The sequence below is a fragment of the Myotis daubentonii genome, chromosome 2 (assembly GCF_963259705.1).
Source record: "Myotis daubentonii chromosome 2, mMyoDau2.1, whole genome shotgun sequence".
NCBI classification, from domain to species: Eukaryota; Metazoa; Chordata; class Mammalia; order Chiroptera; family Vespertilionidae; genus Myotis; species Myotis daubentonii.
The window spans coordinates 179,171,151-179,191,079 of NC_081841.1; the positions used below are offsets into that span (position 1 = coordinate 179,171,151).

At 38.4% G+C, this 19,929-nt stretch overlaps 1 protein-coding gene and 1 pseudogene across 1 annotated transcript in view; one reads left to right on the forward strand and one right to left on the reverse strand.

The window, feature by feature from the left end:
• The window catches only part of HS6ST3 (heparan sulfate 6-O-sulfotransferase 3), a 703,200-nt gene that overhangs the window by 190,750 nt on the left and 492,521 nt on the right, over positions 1-19,929 (forward strand). The gene's annotated exons all lie outside the window — the stretch shown is intronic.
• Positions 2,266-3,426, reverse strand: LOC132226402 (nucleophosmin-like; annotated as a pseudogene).

Genomic DNA, 19,929 nt, shown 5'->3' on the forward strand with positions numbered 1-19,929 from the left:
GAAGAATCAATAATTTCTTTTGAAGTTTCATATCAACTGCTTAATTTTGATCAAGTGTTATAATTAATCAGCTGTGAATAAAGTGAATCAGTTATAATTTTAACCTTAGTTGTTTTTTTTTTTTTAAGTAGCTACACTGATATAAGTAATAGGTTATCTAACTCTATTCAAAGCCTTATAAATGATTTAGCAGTATTTAGAAGGAACTACAACTTATCAATTTACTCCTGGGTTTCAACAATCATATTTTGAATATTTTTCAGAGCATATTTATTGAAATGTTAATGTAATTTTGGGTTATTCAGGTATTTTTGCCTGCTTTATTTTAATCATCAACTAGTAGTATAGAATTACCCAGTAAATTTCAAACACAGTGCCAGACACCATAGAAACAAAGAAGTGAGTCAAAAGTAGCATAGGGTATAGATTCTATGTTCAAAGAACTTATAATATAAATGGAGGAACAGACAGACGGGACATACATAAAACAGAATAACTGGCTTTTTTTTTCTTTAATGTATTTTTTATTGATTTCAGAGAGGAAGGGAGAGAGGCAGAGAGAGAGAGGGGGGGGGGGAAGAGGAGAGAAGAGAGAGAGAGAGAGAGAGAGAGAGAGAGAAACAGAAAGAAACATCAATGATGAGAGAGAACCATTGATTGGCTGCCTTCTGTATGCCCCATACCAGGGCTGAGCCCACAACCAGGGCATGTGCCCTGACTGGGAATTGAACCATGACATCCTCGTTTATAGGTCAACTCTCAAGCACTGAGCCATGCCAGCTGGGGGATAGTAACCTCCTTTCAAAGTGACTTGTTAACTGATTGTAGGTAAAGTAACTTTGGGAAAGTAGGAAAGCTTGAGTCGTCTTGAATTCCTTAGAGGTCATGGAACTTGAGTGGAGACTTGAGCGATGGTATGGCTGAGACTGATAGTTCCCCCAATGTTTGCTCTTCCCTTTTTAGACAGGAATAGAATTTAGCTGCCCAGCTGAAGGCTACACTTCTCGGGCCTCTTGTCTCTATGTATAGCCATGAAACCAAATTCTATACAAGGGGTTTTAAGCAGAAGTGTGTGTGTAGCTTTTAGATTGTGCCATACAGCAAGAAGGATGCCCATCCCTTATTCCTTTTTGTCTGTCTTACTGGGTGGGATACAGATAAAATAGCCGGGAGCTGTGTTATTTAAATATGGCAGGTGGGAGAGAAGGAGCCTAAACCTCTGTCAACCTCATCAGAGTTGTCATGGCACCTGAGAATTTTATACATAGGAGAAATAAACTAATGTCTTGGTTAAGCCATCGTCATTTTGGGTTTCCCCATTAGAGTAGCTAACCTATATCCAAACTAATATAGATGGATAGACTTTAAATTTTTAGAAGAATAAAGGGGGGCATTCCAGGAACAGAGGACCATGAACAGAGGCTCCAGATCGGACTAACATGGTGAACCTGAGATGTTAGTTCTCTACCTCACAGTGTCTGCAGGTATATTAAATAGCAAATGAAGTTATAGGGATTACGTATTTCACTTCATTGTGACCAGAGAATATTCTTTGTATGAGTTGAATCCTTTTAAATTTATTGAGATTTGCTTTATGTCCTAACATTTTGTTTATGCTGATACCTGGGAAGTATATGCTGCTCTTGATGTGTGTAGTGATCTGTTAGGTCTAGTATGTTTACTGTGTTAAAATTTTTCTGTTCCTTTTGTCCAGTTGTTGTATACATTATTGACAGTGGGACATTGAAGTCTCCAATCATTATTATTATTTTAACTTTATTAAAATATTGAGTTTATTTCACATGCATAATTTTGTCTTCCCACCATTTCCATTTGTCTGACCGCCACTACTACTGTGTCCTATCATAAAATTCTATACATACCTAAAATCAAGCAGAGGGTGGAGTTCCATCTTTAAAAACTAAACACATTTTGGATGAAACATTCTTGGCAATGGAACCTGGGCAACTTTTATTAGACATGGTAGGGAAAGTCCTCACTCTTGCATTGCAAAAAGGGCAGCCAGATATCAACTGTTACAGAACTAAAACAAACTAAGATAGGAAATTTTGACAAACTTTTTAAACTAATTTTTTAACCCTCCCCAGAGGATAGGTTTTTTAAATTAATTAGAGAGAGAGAGAGAGAGAGAGAGAGAGAGAGAGAGAGAGAGAGAGAGAGAAAGAGAGAGAGAGAAGAGAGAGAAAACATCGATGTGAGAGAGAAACCTGGATAGGTTGCCTCCTGTAGGTGCCCTGACTGGGAATTGAACCCGTAACATTTTGGTTTATGGGATGATGCTCCAACCAACTGAGCCATCTGGTCAGGGCCAAAATATTCTTTTTAAAGAGTCTTCCCCCACTGCCAGAGATTGACTAGCCGTCTGGTCATTCTTCAGAAGCAATTTTTCACATAATTGATGAACTTGGCTTCCACTTTGAAAAGAGAACCACTTTTAAAATATTTGCTTGCATTTTTGCTTTAATGTCTTCTACAGAATGAGTTTCTTTTGGTGTTTTAGGAGTTTTTACTGTTTTTTAAAATTTATCTTTCTTGTTGAAAGTATTTCAGATGTCCCCTTTGTTTTTCTGTTTTTTATTTTTTTCCAATTGACCCCCTCCACCCTGCACACCTGCCCCTCCCAAGCCTTTACCACACTATTGTCTGTGTCCTTGGCTATGCATATGTGTATATAAATTCCTTGGTTGGTTAATCTCTCACCTCCCACATCACCCTCCCTCTCCCCCTCCTTCCCTCTTCCCTCTGAAATTTCAGTCTGTTCCATAGTTCAATGTTTCTGGATCTTTTTTGTTCATCAGTTTATTTTGTTCACTAGATTCCACATATGAGTGAGATCATGTGATACTTATCTTTCTCTGACTGGCTTATTTTGCTTAGCATAATACTCTCCAGATCCCTCCATGCTGTTGCAAATGGTAAGAGATCCTTTTTTAAAAAAAAAATGATTCATGAACTTTTGATCTTGATGTTGATGGTTTTGAGTCTTCCATTCTGATTTAATTTTTGTGCATTTTTTGGCTAGAGCATCTCATGTAGATTTCTTTAATTTAGCTTTTTCAGCTTTTTCATCATAAAAGTCATCATATCTTTGTCATCATCTTCATCTGCATCAACATCTTCAGTAACAGCAAGTTTTACTTTTTTGTGTGTGAAACTTGTTATAACTTTCAGGGCAGAATGCTTTCCAGATTTAATTAGGAGTTTCACATCCCCCTCTTTATCTTCTGACTCTGCATCTTCTTCTATAGCTACTAAGTGCTGTCCACTAATATGCACAGGCCCTGAACCACATTCGACCGTGAGACCACAGTGGTATTATTTGAAGCCACCAAGGACAGACATTTTCAAAGTTACCAGTGTTATTTTAATTGGACTGCTTTCATAACTCATTGCCTCTGCTTCAACAATGTACAATTCATCCTCTGTACCAGCCCGAAACTGAGTATTCTTAAAGATAATTAGTACTCATTTATATCATTATCAACCTTAAACTAATAATCTTTATTGGCCTTTAGTTCACAATAGTTCTGGAGGTTGGGAGCCCAAGATCAGGGTGCCAGCATGGTTGGGTGAGGGCTGTCTTCTAGGTTGCAGACTTCTGGTTGTATCCGCAGATGGTGGAAAGCTTTAACTGTTATTTTTGAATTGTCTCTTCCTTCCTTCATTTTTATCAGTTTTGCTTTAGATGTTTGGATTAAGTTTATATATGTTTATAATTTCTTATATTTTCATTTATTATAATTTTTTTAATTTTATATATTTTCTGGTTGGATTGACTATTTATCATTATAAAATACTAGAAGCCCATTGCACGAAGATTCACACAATAGGCCTTCCTTCCCCTGGCTGCTGGCACCAGTTTTCCTCCGGCACCCGGGATCCAGGCCTTTGGTCAGGCCGCAGCGAGGCTTGGCTTCTCCACTGCAGCTGCAGTGGAGAAGCCAAGCCTCTTTGGTCTTTAGTCTTCAGTCTTCACTCTTGCCAGAGCCTTCAGTTCTCACTCTGTGCCTGCGTATGCAAATTAACCACCATATTTGTTGGGTTAATTTGCATAGTTGCTCTGATTGGCTGGTGGGTGTAGCAGAGTGACACCAATTTGCATGTTTCTCTTTTATTCGTGTAGATTCTGCTTTGTCTCTAGTAACCATTTTTTATCTTAAAATCTACGTTGTCTGATATTAGTACAGTTACTCCAGCTTTCTTTTGATATAAATCCTACCATATTAGTAATTACACTAAATTAAATGGATTAAAAATTCCAATTAAAAGCAGAGATTGTTTTAATTTTTATTTTTCTACATTTCTTGCTTTCATTTCTTCCTCCATTATGGCCTACTTTTGTGTTCAATATTTTCTTGTGTACCATCTTAAATCCCTTGTCATTTTTTATTATGTATTTTTGAATTATCTTACATACATCATAATTTATAACAATCTAGTTTGGATTAATGCTAATTTAATTTCAGTATTATAAAATAATTTTAATCCTGTGTAGCTGCATTTCCCACCCCCTTGGGAATCCATTAACACAAATTTATAATCATTACTTTATTCAGTTGTCTTTAAATCAGATAGGAGAAATGATGCATCACCAACAAAAATACATTTATATTGTCTTTCATAGTTATTTATATAGTTTCCTTTACCAGCATTCTTTTTTTTTATGTGGTTTTGAGTTGCTTTGTAGTATCCTTCATTTCAGCCTGAAGGATTCACTTTAGTATTTCTTGTAAGTCATGTCTGCTGGTGTTGAATTCTCTCAATTATTGTTTATCTGCCAATGTGTTTAATTTCTACTTCATTCTTGAAGGGTAGGCTTACTGGATAAAGAATTCTTGTTTGATAGTTGTTGTTTTTTCTTGCAGCACATTGAAAATGTCATCCTACTGCCTTTTTGGCCTTCAAAGTTTCTGATGAGAAATTGGCTGTTAATCTTATTGAGGATACCTTGGACATGATGAGATTTTTCTCTGTCAGTGCTTTCAAGAGTCTGTCTTTGTCTTTTGAGTGTTGGCTATGATGTGTCTAGGTTTGAATCTCATTGCATTTATTTGACTTAGAATTTGTTGAATATATAACTTTTTTATTATATTTGGAAGTTTGGGGACATTATTTTTTCAAATATTTTTCTGCCTCTTTCTCTCCTCTACTTTTGGGACATTTCATATGCATATGTTAGTATGTTTGATGATGTCCCATAGGTATCTGAGGCTCTGGTTCATGTTTTTTTCTTTTTGTCTGTTACTTAGACTGGATAATTTTAAATGACTTATCTTCAAATTTGATGATTTATTCTTCTTCCTGCTCAAATGTGATGTTGAGCTCCTCTAATGAATTTCATTTATTGTAGCTTTTAATCTCTACAATGTCTAGTTGGTCTGTGTTCACATTGTGACATGGCTTCAACACTCAGCTAGACAGTTTGCAACTCTGCCTCAGTCTTTGCTTCCTGCCTGCACAGAGCATCCAGATCAGCCAGAAGTGGGAGCTTCCTGAGCACGCATTCAGCCCTGGACATATGCACAGCTCTACACACGTACACAGACTTCAAGTTTCCCAGGAATATGTTGGAGATTTTCAAAGCCCCTATGGACATCTCATTCCTCATATTTTCCTTTGAGGCATTTTAGTTAGTTTATTATTTGTCCTAACTGTTGTTCACTACCACAAATTTTCTGAATTTCTGTTGACAAACACCCCTAAGAGAAAAGGATTGGGGGGAATTTCTTTTTTCTTTGCTGGGTAAACTTCAAGTCAGATCAAATACAGAAGACAGATTTTCAAGTGGGGTTTTCCAAGGAGGCATTACCCAGGTCAATAATGACAATTCTCTGGGATATGGCTTTGAAAGAGCTCCAGCTTCCTTCTGCTGTCTGCCAGGAGACTGATTTTTAACCAAAATGTGAGCCGGAGGGCAAGGGATGGCGAGTCAAAATGCAACGTAGGTCTTGAAGAAATGCTCACTAGGTTCTTGCAAACATTTGATTAATTTTTAAAGTTATGAAAAAATATTTTTGAAAAATTTTTCCCAATTTTCTTATCACTTTTATGGAAAAGAGAATTTTCAGAGGACAATATTCTGCCATTTTTGCTGATGTCATTCTCTCATCTGTTTTTATGGATTTTTCTATGTATTATTTGTTATTCTTTGGGCACTTTAAGATAAATTTTAACAGGTTATTCAATATGTCAGTGGAATAATTTTTGTCTTTAGAATTATATTGACTGGAACATATCACATTGTTGGAAGTAGTAGTCTATTGTACTTGGGAATGCCAAATTTGGATTCATAGTTAACATATCTAAAAATTTAACTCTTGCCATAGCTGGTTTGGCTCAGTAGATAGAGCATCGGCCTGTGGACTGAAGGGTTCCAGGTTTGAGTCTGGTCAGGGGCATATGCCTACGTTGCTGGCTTGATCCCCAGTTAGGGGCATGCAGGAGGCAGCTGATGGATACTTCTCTCTCATCATTGATGTTTCTATCTCTCTCTCCTTTCCCTTCCTCTCTGAAATCAATAAAAAATATATTTTAAAAATTAATTCTTATTGTTTAAAAGCAAATATAAGTTTTATTAACATTCATATATAATCATTTAACTAATACTTATATAGTGATTAACATGGCTTTTTACTATGCTAATCACTTTACAGATATTTAATTTGTAAAGGTTTTTAATTTCCATAAGGTTGTGAAGAAAGTCCTATTACTAACCTCATTTTGCACTGAGGAAACAAAGTCACAGGTAGGTTAAGATACTTGCTAGAGTTTATGTAAATCAGGAGTAGGGAACCTTTTTTCTGCCAAGGGCCATTTGGATATTTATAACATCATTTGAAGGCCCTACAAAATTATCGGCTTAAAAATTAGCCTGCTATATTTGGTCAAACATTTAATTAACTCACCCCTAATACCTTGGCAGGGCCAGACCAAATGTTTTCATGGGCCTTATATGGCCCAAGGGCCGGACATTCCCCACCCCAGATGTAGGTAGTGAATGGCAGAAACCGAATTCAAATCCAGACAGTCAGGCTTCGGAGTTTTTGCCTTTAATCATTATGATATCCTGCCTCTCCAAATAGTTACATTAATGATTATATTAAATTTATTTATTATAATATTTATTGAGTATATAGCACAGCCTAGGTACTGTGGATATTGCAGTGAATAAGACAGATAAAACATCTACCATTTGGAGCTTATAATGGAGGGGCAGGAAAATAGAAACATTAAACAAATAACTATACAAATTATCAGTGATACAAAGGGTAAGTTTCAGGGTGTTAATGAGAATACCCTGAAATTGTTATGAGGGAAATTTAATCTTGTCAGGAAGGACCAGAAAAGGTTTGTTTCAAAAAGTAAATTGGCAAATTGAGAATGAAAAGCTGAGGAGGATATATGTAAAGCCCAGCCTTAGCCATTTTGCCAGTGATTCCTGCTGCTTCTGACAGCTGCCAACCTACTTCCCTGCTTTGCCCCCCTTTCTTCTTTCTTACCTTGTTTATCTCTTAACTGCTCTTTTGTCTTTGGACTATCACATCAAAGGGTGCTCAGTCAGTATGTTCCTTTCATTCTGTGCTGGGCATAATTTGGCAGTGGTTGGAAATTCCCAAATGTGTCTGCAGTTGCTTGGTGCTTAGGGGTTTCTTCTCAGTGTCTCCTCATAAAACTATATTTTTTGTGCTCCCTTAATTCTATTTTGAAAAAGATTATTTGTATTTTACTTTTACAGGAGATATGACTCATTTTGGAAAATGGTCAAACTGTATAAAAAATAGCAGGGAACCATAACTCCGTAAGATGTTGTGAATTTTTGCTCTTGTGGCTTCAATTGTATGTGGACATAGCTTCTGGGTTTGTCAATTCTTTGCCTCAGTGCCCTCAATCAGTAGCTTGGCAACATATTACACTGGCAGGTTCTTATTGTCTGTCAACACAAAGCTTGTTTTGTGCACAGTATTAGCTCCTGGATGGTTCTGCAAAAGTGATGTGTCACTGAAATTTTCTTTTTTGACATGTCTCTTACCTGGTGGTTAATGGCTGGGATGAAATATTTTTTTCTTCAAGAAATGAACCATTTCTTCTTGGCCCTATGTCCCAGTCTTTGATGATGTATTTGCCAAAAAATTGCCAATGAAACCTTCTTTTCTTCTGTCCATTTAAAAAATGTCTACCATTTCTCCATTCTAGGTTTATTATTTCTATCAGTGAAGTGATGTGTAACTGCAATTTATCAGGCGTTATATTGTAAACCGATTGACTGATTACTTTCAACATGAGAGATTCAGAGTAAAGAAAGAAGAAATGACAAATTCAGGATATGTTCCATTCAACAACAAATGAAATAGTAAAGTAAATTTTCACTAAATTGTTTGAACAATCAGAGTTGTGAGAGAGAGTATATATTTTGTAATCAATATAAAGTGAATTATGTTTTTGTCTGTCTGTATCACATAACACAAAACCTGCTGGATATATTTTCTGTTGGAGAGTAAAATAGAGGACAGGTCTAGTAGAGTCTATCTTAAAAGAGGCTTTATGGTCTAAGCAAAATCTATGTTGGTGTACTTCAATACAATTGTCATTTTCTAAAATTGCATCTAATACAGGAGTAAGCAAAATTGGTTTACAGCTCTGAGTTTGTGAAACAGAATTTATTCTTGTATTATTATTTATTAATTATTGTATTCTTTATTATTATTATTAATTCACTTTTGCCCATCCCTATATTGAGATACTGGAATTTCAGAGAGACAAACCACACATACCCAGAGACCAGATCTTTATAAAACAAACAGTGTTTGCAATATAACATTCAAATCAAGGTAATCAGGAGAGGTACTCTGAATTGTAGACATTGATTTCTGATATGCTGCTTCTCTTAAGGACAGCTCTGTTTAGCATACTCCAGCGTAGAAACAGGAATTTATATCTTTAAAGATGGTTATTGCTTTGAGCTATATGAAGGAAATCAGCCAATTTGTCATAAATATATTACAGTGATGAGGAATTAAAAACAAATGTGCATGCTCTTTGTCAGCACCAACAGAAGAAAATAAGTATATTTGGAATAAAAGTGATTTAGAGAATTGTGTGGTAATATCACTCAAGCCCTGTAACAGAATTCAGAAGGTCATTATGAAATTTTTGTCCTGATGGCTTTAAAAACAGCATACATTCACCAGTCTGAAGAGTATAAATTGCTTCCACTGAAAAGTATTTACTAGACATAATAAAATTACTGGAATTATTTTTGGACTGAGTCCTAGGTTCTACTTCTGGTAGTAGTTACAAATCATAGTAGTTATAGGCATATTTCTAAAAGTAGAAAACTAGGAAGTTATATTGGATTCTCTTCAAGGTTATTTAGAGCTGTGAGTTCTTTTGGACTTTTCCCATAAAGCATCAGGTCATCATATTTTGTATAACTGCTTGTTATTCTTATGATCCAATCAACACTGTAGGAAAGGTCAAGAAGATTTGTAATAAGAGTCTTCCAGTGGGTCCACTTGTTGACAGAGCTGAACTTAGGACCTCTAGTTGTGATAATAGTTATGTGAAGTTCTAAAATTCTGTGATGGTTGGGAAAATTATTCATTTTAATAAATTTTATAAAATTTTTTGATGGGTTAGCCTCTATAGTTCTCTAATCTCCCAATTCTTCTCACTAACTATTCTAAACTTTTAAAAATGTCTTCTATGTGTTTACTTTAGCCTGCAAAATGAGCCTAGGAATATTCCTCACCCTTGGCCAATCCCAATCATGCATAGGTGGGGGAGGGTCTAGAGTCAGTATCCCGCCAGAGAGTGAGAAGGTCAGTGGTCAGGAAGTCTGTCAAGGTCAGGTGGCCAGAAGAAGTCCAGTTGAATGTGCTTTGGCAGAAGCACAAACTAGCGACTAACAACAGGTGAAGGTAAAGTAGATGAAGATCAGAGATGTTTCTGAAGCTGCTGAATCACAGACATGGGAAAAACTTGATATGCTCAGTTAACCAATGAAAATTGTATGCGGATGAGTGGAATGAACCAATTTACTCAGGATTGTTCTTCGGGATGCCAGGAATTTAACCTATATCTTGGAGTATGATATCTATTTAGTTTCTTCTCTACCTCTCATTGATGAGATTAGCATGCTCTATGTATGTTAAAGAATATATAAATTTTCATGTAAAAATTTTAATTAATTTATTTTTAAATTTTTATTTATTTATTTATTTATTTATTTATTTATTTATTGTTTAAAGTATTACAAATAGTAGTACCTATGTTTCCTTTTCCTCCCTTTGACCTTTTCCCGGGACCCCCCATCCTCTGGCACATGCCCTCAATCCCCCCCTCCCGGGTTCTGTATCCATTGGTCATGCTTATATACATGCATACAAGTCCTTTAGTTGATCTCTTACTCCTCCCCGTAACCCTCCCCAGCCTTCTCGCTGAAGTTTGACAGTCTGTTTGATGCTTCTTTGTCTCTGTGTCTGTTTTTTTTTCATCAGTTTATGATGTTCTCTATATTCCACAATGAGTGAGATCATGTGATATTTATCTTTCTCTGACTGGCTTATTTCGCTTAGCATAATACTCTCCAGTTCCATCCATGCTGTTGCAAATGGTAAGAATTCCTTCTTTTTTACAGCAGCGTAGTATTCCATTATGGAGATGTACCACAGTTTCCTAATCCACTCACCTACTGATGGGCACTTCGGCTGTTTCCAAATTTAGCTATTGTAAATTGTGCTGCTGTGAACATAGAGGTGCATATATCTTTTCTGATTGGTGCTTCTGTTTTCTTGGGATATATTCCTAGAAGTGGGATTACTAGGTCAAATGGAAGTTCCATTTTTAATTTTTTGAGGAAACACCATACTGTCTTCCATAGTGGTTGCACCAGTCTGCATTCCCACCAGCAGTGCACGAGTGTTCCTTTTTCTCCGCATCCTCTCCAGCACTTGTCCATTGTTGATTTGTTGATGATAGCTCTTCTGACAGGTATGAGATGGCTCCTCATTGTAGTTTTGATTTGCATCTCTCCGATGATTAGTGATTTTGAGCATGTTCTCATGTGTCTCCTGGCCTTCGGTATGTCCTCTTTTGAAAAGTGACTATTCAGGTCCTTTGCCCAATTTTTGATTGGCGCATGTTTATCTTCCTTTTGTTAAGTTATATGAGTTCCCTGTAAATTTTGGAAATTAAACCCTTATCGGATATAACATTGGCAAATATGTTCTCCCATGCAGTGGGCTTTCTTATTGTTTTGTGGATGGTTTCTTTCACTGTGCAGAATCTTTTTATTTTGATGTAGTCCCATTTGTTTATTCTCTCCTTAGTTTCCATTGCCCTAAAAGCTGTATCAGTAAATATACTGCCACAACAAATATCTGCTATTTTGCTGTCCATGGCTTCTTCTGAGATTTTTATGGTTTCCCATCTTATGTTTAAGTCCTTTATCCATTTTGAGTTTATTTTTGTGTATTATGTAAGTTGGTGGTCTAGTTTCATTTTTTTTTTTTGCATGTATCTGTTCAATTTTCCCAGCACCATTTATTGAAGAGACTGTCTTGCCTCCATTGTATGCTCTTGTCTTCTTTGTCAAATATTAATGGAGCGTAATGGCTGTGTTGATTTCTGGGTTCTCTGTTCTGTTTCACTGGTCTATATGTCTGTTCTTGTGCCAGTACCAAGCAGTTTTGAGAACAGTGGCTTTGTACTATAGCTTGATATCTGGTATTGTGATCCCTCCAACTTTGTTCTTCTTTCTCAAGATTGCTGTAGCTATTTGGGGTCTTTTTATATTCCAGATGAATTTTTGAAGAGTTTTTTTCTAGGTCTTTGAAGTATGTCATTGGTATTTTAATGGAGATTGCATTGGCTTTATAGATTGCTTTGGGTAGTATGGACATTCTAATGATGTTGATTCTACCAATCCATGAACATGGTATATTCTTCCATTTGTTTATGTCTTCTTCTATCTCTTTTCTTCAGTGTCCTGTAATTTTCTGAGTACAGGTCCTTTACCTCCTTGGTTAAATTGATTCCTAAGTATCCTAATTTTTTGTTGGCAATGGTAAATGGGATTGTTTTTTTCAGTTTCCCTTTCTGTGAGTTCATTACTGGTGTATATATAAGCCATAGACTTCTGGGTGTTAATTTTCATCCTGCTACATTGCCAAATTCATTTATTAAGTCTAGTAGTTTTTTGAGGGAGTCTTTAGGCTTTTCTATGTACAATATTATGTCATCTGTGAATAATGACAATTTTTCTTCTTCTTTTCCAATTTGGTTGCCTTTTATTGTTTCTTCTTGTCTGATCACTATGGCTATCACTTCCAGTACTATGATGAATAGGAGAGGTTAGAGTGGGCATCCCTGTCTTGTTCCTGTTCTTAGGGGAAATGGTTTTGGTTTTTGCCTATTGGGTATGATGTTGGCTGTAGGTTTGTCACATATGGCTTTTATTATATTGAGGTATGATCCTTCTATTCCCACCTTGCTGAGAGTTTTTATCAAGAAAGGGTGTTGGATTATGTCAAATGCTTTTTCTGCATCAATTGATATAATTATATGGTTTTTATCTCTCAGTTTGTTTATGTGGTGTATCATGTTTATTGATTTTCAGATATCCTTGCACCCCAGAATAAATCCCACTTAGTCATGGTGTATGATCTTTCTAATGTAATGCTGGATTTGATTTGCTAGAAATTTCTTGAAAATTTTGGCATTTATGTTCATGAGGGTTATTGGCCTGTAATTCTCTTTCTTTGTAGTGTCTTTATATGGTTTTGGGATTAGGGTAATGCTGGCTTCATAGAAAGAGCTTGGCAGTGTTCCTTCCTCTTGAGTTTTTTAGAATAGTCTGAGGAAGACAGAGTTTAGTTCTCCATTCTATGTTTGATAAAATTCCCCTATGAAGCCATCTTGTCTCATGTTTTTTTTTTTTTTGGAAATTTTTTGATTACTATTCAGATTTTTTAATTCTTCCTGATTGAGTTTTAGAAGGTTATATTTTTCTAGGAATATGTCCATTTCTTCATATGTCTGTGGGGTCTGTTGTTATTTCGCCTCTTTCATTACTGATTTTATTTATATGGGTCCTCTCTCTTTGCTTCTTGGCGAGCCTGGCTAGAGGTTCATCAATCTTGTTTATCCTTTCAAAGAATCATCTCTTGGTTTCATTGATCTTTTTTAATTTAAATTTTTTTGGTCTCTATGTCATTTATTTCTGCCCTGATCTTTATTATTTCTTCTGCTTCCTCTGGGCTTTTCTTGTTGCTCTCTTTTTAATCCTTGAAGTTGCAGAGTTAAATGGTTTATTACAATTTTTTCTTGTTTTTTTTTTTTTTTAAATATATTTTATTGATTTTTTACAGAGAAGAAGGGAGAGAGATAGAGAGTTAGAAACATCGACGAGAGAGGAACATCGATCAGCTGCCTCCTGCACATCTCCCACCGGGGATGTGCCCGCAACCCAGATACATGCCCCTGACCGGAATCGAACCTGGGACCTTTCAGTCCGCAAGCCGACGCTCTATCCACCGAGCCAAACCGGTTTCGGCTTTTCTTGTTTTTTGAGGTAGGCCTGTAATACTGTGAACTTCCCTCTCAGGGCTGCTTTCACTGTGTCCCATAGATTTTGGATTGTTCTATTTTTATTGTCATTTGTTTGCAGGATGTTTTTTTTATTTCTTCTTTGATCTCTTTGGTAACCCAATCATTGTTTAATAGCATGCTATTCAGCTCCCAAGTGTTTGAATTTTTGTGATTGTTTTTATTGTAGTTTATTTTTAATAAGAGGCCTGGTGCACGAAATTTGTGCACCGGGCAAGGGGGTTCCCCTCAGCCCAGCCTGCACCCTCTCCAATCCGGGACCCCTTGGGGGATGTCCAACTGCTGGTTTAGGCCCTGTCTCGAGGATTGGGCCTAAACCGGCAGTCGGGTATCCCTCTCACAATCCTGGACCGCTGCCTCCTAATTACTCACTTGCCTGCCTGCCTGGTTGCCCCTAACTCCCCTCCCCCTTTCCGGCCTCATTGCCCCTCATTGCCTCTGTGTGCCAGCCTGATCACTGCCCCTGCTGCTGGCCAGGTTGCCCCCAACTGCCCCCTCCCTGCTGGCCTGGTTGTTCCTAACTGCTCCCCTCTGCTGGCTTAGTCACCTCTTACTGGACCCCTGCTAACCTTGTCACCCCCAACTGCCCTCCGCACCAGCCTATTCACCCATCACTGCCCCCCCTGCCAGCCTAATCACCCCAAACTGCCTCCCCCCCCCACTGGCCTGGTCGCCTCTTACTGCCCCCCGTGCCAGCCTGGTTGCCCCTAACTGCCCCCTTCAGCTAGCCTGATTGTCCCTCCCTGCCTGCCTGCCAGCCTGGTCACCCCCAACTGCCCTCCCTGCCAGCCTGGCTACCCCTTACGCGCCCCCCTCCTTTACCCCCCACTGGTCTGATCGCCCCACGCAGTCTGCTGTTCAGTTGTTTGGTTGTTTCTCACTAACCCCCCTGCCGGCCTGGTTGCCCCATGAAGCCTGCTTGTTCAGTCATTTGGTTGTCCCTCACGAACCCCCCTGCCAGCCTGGTCACCCCACGCAGCCTGCTGGTTCAGTTGTTTGGTCTTCCATCTCTAACCCCCCTGCTGTCCTGGTTGTAGGCAGCCATCTTGTGAGGGCATGAGGGTTAATTTGCGTATTATCTCTTTATTAAATAGGATATTATGCTATTGTGATCTGAGAAGATGCTTGATATGATTTCAATCTTCTTGAATTTGGAGAGATTTTGCCTGTGTCCCGATATGTGGTCTATCTTTGAAAATGTCCCATATGTGTTTGAAAAGAATGTATATTCTGCAGCTTTGGGGTGGATTGTTCTGAAGATGTCGATTAAGTCCATCTGATCTAGTGAGTCATTTAGGATTGCTGTTTCTTTGCTGATATTTTTGTCTAGAGCAGTGGTCGGCAAACTCATTAGTCAACAGAGCCAAATATCAACAGTACTTCTTCAAAATAGACTCACCCAGACTGAAAACCGACTTCTGCTCATGGGCCACGAAGTTTCAATTGCACTGTACATGCGCACCACACATGGTATTTTGTGGAAGAGCCACATTCAAGGGGCCAAAGAGCTGCATGTGGCTCGTGAGCTGCAGTTTGCCGACCACGGGTATAGAGGATTTATCCAGTGACGTTAATGGGATACTAAAATCTCCTACTGTGATTGTATTGCTGTCAATCTCTCCCCTGATATCTTCCAGAAGTTTTTTTATGTATTTGAGTGCTCCTGCATTGGGTGCATATATGTTTACTAGAGTTATATCCTCTTGTTGTATCGATCCTTTTAGAATTATGAAGTGGCCTTCCTTGTCTCTTGTTATGGCCTTCACTTTGAGGTCTCTGTACTTGTGTGACTTTTTTCTTCTCCATATCAGGGAAGTTTTCTGTCATTATTTCTTTATATAGGTTTTCTAATCCTTGCTGTTTTTTATTTTTTGTCTTTCTGGCACCCCTATTATACATATGTTATTTCGTTTCATCTTGTCCCAAGGCTCCCTTAGGCTCCTCTCCTCCTTTTTAATTTTTTTCTCCAGTTGCTGTTGAGATTGGGCTTGTTTCTCTACCTTATCTTCTAACTCACTAATTCAGTCCTCTCCTTCTCCTAGTCTACTGTTGAAACCACCCGTCACATTTTTTATTATAGTATATCACTTGATTTCTTCCTGATTTTTGAATAGGTTGTTGATTTTCTTGTCCATCTTGTTTATGAACTGTATGACCATTACTCTGAATTTTTCTGGCATATTGCATGCCTCCGTTTCATTTAGTTCCTGTCTTGGCAAGTTCTCTTTTTCTTACCTTTGGGGATTGTTTTGTTGTCTCCCCATTCTGGCTATTACAAGAAGGTCCAAGTGCCATGTTGCGGGGGCCTGAGTTGTGTACAGTGGGAGTGTCGTACCACCCGAGCATCACTAAAGAGCTCAGGCACCAAGACATGTGGCTGCTATGGTTTGGTGAAAGCCACAAGCACCGAGAATCAGAGTTCCCATGCGCCTGTGCTGAGAATCAGAGTCATGGGTGCTCAGTGTGGCATGAGACCACTGAGCACCTGTGTGACATGAGACCCGTGTGGCATGAGAATCAGGTTTCCTGAGCACATGTACCAGGAATCAGAGTCCTTGTGTGCACACGCTGAGAATCTGAGTCACTTGGCACTTACTGCATCCTCGCGTGCATCCTTGCGTGTGCTGAGAATCAGGGTCCCCATATGCACCTTGGGAATCAGAGTCCCTGTGTGCATGTGCCAAGAATTGATAATTGGAGTCACTGGTGCTTGGTGCAGCATCGTGTGTGCACCAAGAATCAGGGTCCCTGTGTGCGCACACGCTGAGAATCGGAGTCACTTGACACTCTGTGTCGCTTCGCGCACACACTGAGAATCAGTCCACGCACATGTTCACTGAGAATCAGGGTCCTCGGCCTGCTAGGTGGGCTGGTTTGCACAGCTGCCTTGTGTTGGCGGGAGGCCCACTCACGTACTGTGGGTCGTTCAGACATTACGCTGCTGCGGCAGGCTGGCGGGGAGTAGGATGCTCTTTGTTACTCACAGGAATCTGTGGCTGGGATGTCTGGAGTCTCGATGTCTGTGGGTCTGCAGCTGTGGTATCAGGTCTTTGTCCAGAGTGGCTGTAGGGTCCCGGTTTGCATCTGAGGCCAGCCTGGGTTGTGGTGAGGCTGGATCCTAGTCACAGCAGTTCTGTCCTTCAAGATGGCATAGCTTCTTTGCCAGTGCTGGCCAGCCGGGAGTGCTTGCAGTGGCAGTGGGGTTTCACAGTCTAACACTGCCCAGTCCACCAGCCCCCAAATGTCTTGCAGGATCTAACTGTCCCTAGCTCTCACACACACACACACACACACACACACACACACACACACACACACACACCATATGTCCACACACTCCCTTTTCACTCCCTCACTCTCTCACACTCTCTTCCTCACTGCCGTCCTGCCAGCTGCCATCTTCCTCCCTTCATGTAAGGTTTTTATAAGAAACATGAGATCCTATGATTTGAAGATTCGCTTTCTCATAAGGGATCCAACCTGAATGCAAGTTAGTGAAACAGTGTTCTGGTTAGGATCATGAAAACCTGAGGCTGCACATTTGCTCATTCAGGTTGCTTTCCTTGCAAGTGGAGTGTTAGAATTTAGGGTTTACACAAAGGACTGTTGTGAGCATGAATTTTTAAAATGTCTTATTGTTTAACTCAAAATTGCAAATAAGGAACATATGCCTAGTTACCTGAGGGCATCATCGTTAGCTGGAAAAATCCATTCACTCCACATATGTCCCTGGCTCCAAAAGTCTGTGATGGATAACCTGGCTCAGCATCTCCTGAATGTCTGTTCCTCACTGTGCTCTGGGAATCTGCTGTCCCAGACTCACCAGTTGCATCTCATGTTTCAGAAAGATGTCAGTGATGCAGGGCGAGGTGTTTTTTATTTTTCCTTGAAGAAAAATACAAACCAGTATTTGATCTATCAGTTTATTGATGCATTCATTACTTATCTTTTTTCTCTTTAGTAATAAAGCAATCTTTATTACTCATCTTAAGTCAGTCTTCTTCTTGCTCAGTAACACCCTACAAGGTTGCTAAGTAAATTCTTTGGACTTCTTCATATACCTGGCCTGTGCAAAAGTCCTTTCCTATTCCATCTCCATAACTTTTCTACCCCAGTGTCCTACATTGCTTTTTAATTTGTACTTTTATCACACAAGTCTGAATCTCTAAATACTACATGATTTAGTTTCATTTCTTTTGTAATCTCAAAATGGGTATTTGTGTGTGTGTGTGTGTGTGTGTGTGTGTGTGTGTGTATAATTTTTTTCTGTGATTTGTTTTTTTTCAGACAAAATTATGTTTCTAAAATACTCCTGTCATTTGTTCCTTATAGATCAGTGCTTTTTAAACTTTATCATGTATGAGCATCACCTTGGGAACTTGTTAAAACCTGGAGACTGATTCAGCATGTCCACAGTGGGGCCTGTGGCTCCACATTTCTAACAGGCTCGCAGGTCTTGTTCATCTTGCTGACTTGTGTCACCCTTTGACTTGCAGGGTTAAAACATACAAATTATGTACCATGAATATATGGTGCCTTACTTTAAAATAGTTTGTTTATTAAGTTCAGGTATGTTTTCCTGAAAACATACATTTATTTTTTCTACCAAAGCTTAGTGGAAAGGTGTGTTTGTGAAAAGAATTATGGGGCTCACTCCCTTTACTTAAGAACAATGATGAGCAATGTTCTTGTTTACAAACCTCTTGGGTAATAGATATCAAACCAGTTTTTCCTCGTAGATGCTTGGATGGATGCTTTTCCATCACTATTCTTATAGAGAGTCATCTTTCTTATACTGGTCATCTTTTTTTTTAAACTGGAATTTTCAGGCACTGTTAATATATGTTGGCTATGTAGATCTTGATATCTTTGGTGGTAGAACTTAATGTATATTTTTGTTAGTCTTGCACTTCATCACTTCATGAAACTTTGGCTTTGGTAAGATTCTAATAGTGTAAGATAATCAACTTGGGAGGAAAGAGCAGGAAGCTACATGGCAGAACTTTGAGCATGTCTTACAAGTGATTCAGCTGAAAGATCTAAATCTGATATGTAGATGATTTATCATCCTCGTGTACTCCGGCACATAAAGTTCAAGGAGCAACTGGCACTTCTGATCCTCTTAAAGACATACTATTGAGCAATACTTTTACTTCCAGTGAGAGTAATAGGTGCTTGTTACTTAGTGCTATTTTCTCTACTTCTGAATTCACAGTGTTCGACTTTGAAGGTATGATCAGCTTCTACTTTAAGAAAGGTTATTTAGCCTTTGATAAAATGGAAACTATGGCCCATATTTCATGTTCTTTAAAAAGTGTTGGAGACTTGAGAATTGGGTTCTTTGGTTCTAATGTCTGTCTCTTAGTGAGAGAAATTAGTGTTCTGAGGAATGTCATGAATTACTTAACACAATATTTATCATAGCTTTAAATAATGATAGGTGTGTTTTGGATTTTAGACTCTTTCTAGCTTGCTTAGAGATAGAAGAGTTGAAGTTTAGTTAAAGGACAAAATGCCTTTTCATTGCAAGTGAGAGAAAACTCATCTGAAATCAATTTAAGCCAGAAGGGGAATTTCTGTGCTCATGTGACTGGCAAATTCTATGGTTCTCTATCTTCAGGCATGGATAGATCCAGGGTTTAATCAAGTTATCAGCTCCCTCTCTCTCTGCAGTTCAGTTCTGTTTTCCTAGGAGTTGGCTTCACTTTTTTTCCCAGGGAGTGCCCAAGCTGGCTACCTACAGCTTGAGGCTGACATTGTCTGATAAGTGGCAGTCTCAGAGAGCAGAATGAGCTGCCTTCTGGGTAGCTTAGCCAGTTGGTTCTCTCCTTATCTATCCTTTATTTTAACCTCTCTCTTATTCTTCAACTACTTAACTCTTAACCCTTTTGCCCTTAAATTGCTGTAATTTAGAAATATTTCCTTCCTTAATTATCAGCTTTCTTTAAGATGATTAAATCTCTAAGTATGTGTGTGTGTGGTGGGGGCAGTTAGGCCTTGTTGATATAATCATTTAAAATAATATTGTATAATATTTAACATCATGTAAATGTTCACAATACATAAGTAAAAAGACAGATCTTAAAATAGCTATAGACTCTATCTTTTAAAACACATATGAGTAGAATATCTAGATCTATAGGTATAATGATATCTAGATAACAGCAAAGATATCCAGTAGGATACACTCCAAAGAGATAACGTTGATTATAGTTGAGTAAATGTTAATTCCTAAATTTTAACTTAGTATTCTTAAGTCTTTTCTGTTGGGTGGTTTATACTCCCCAGAAAAGGCCCCTTCAC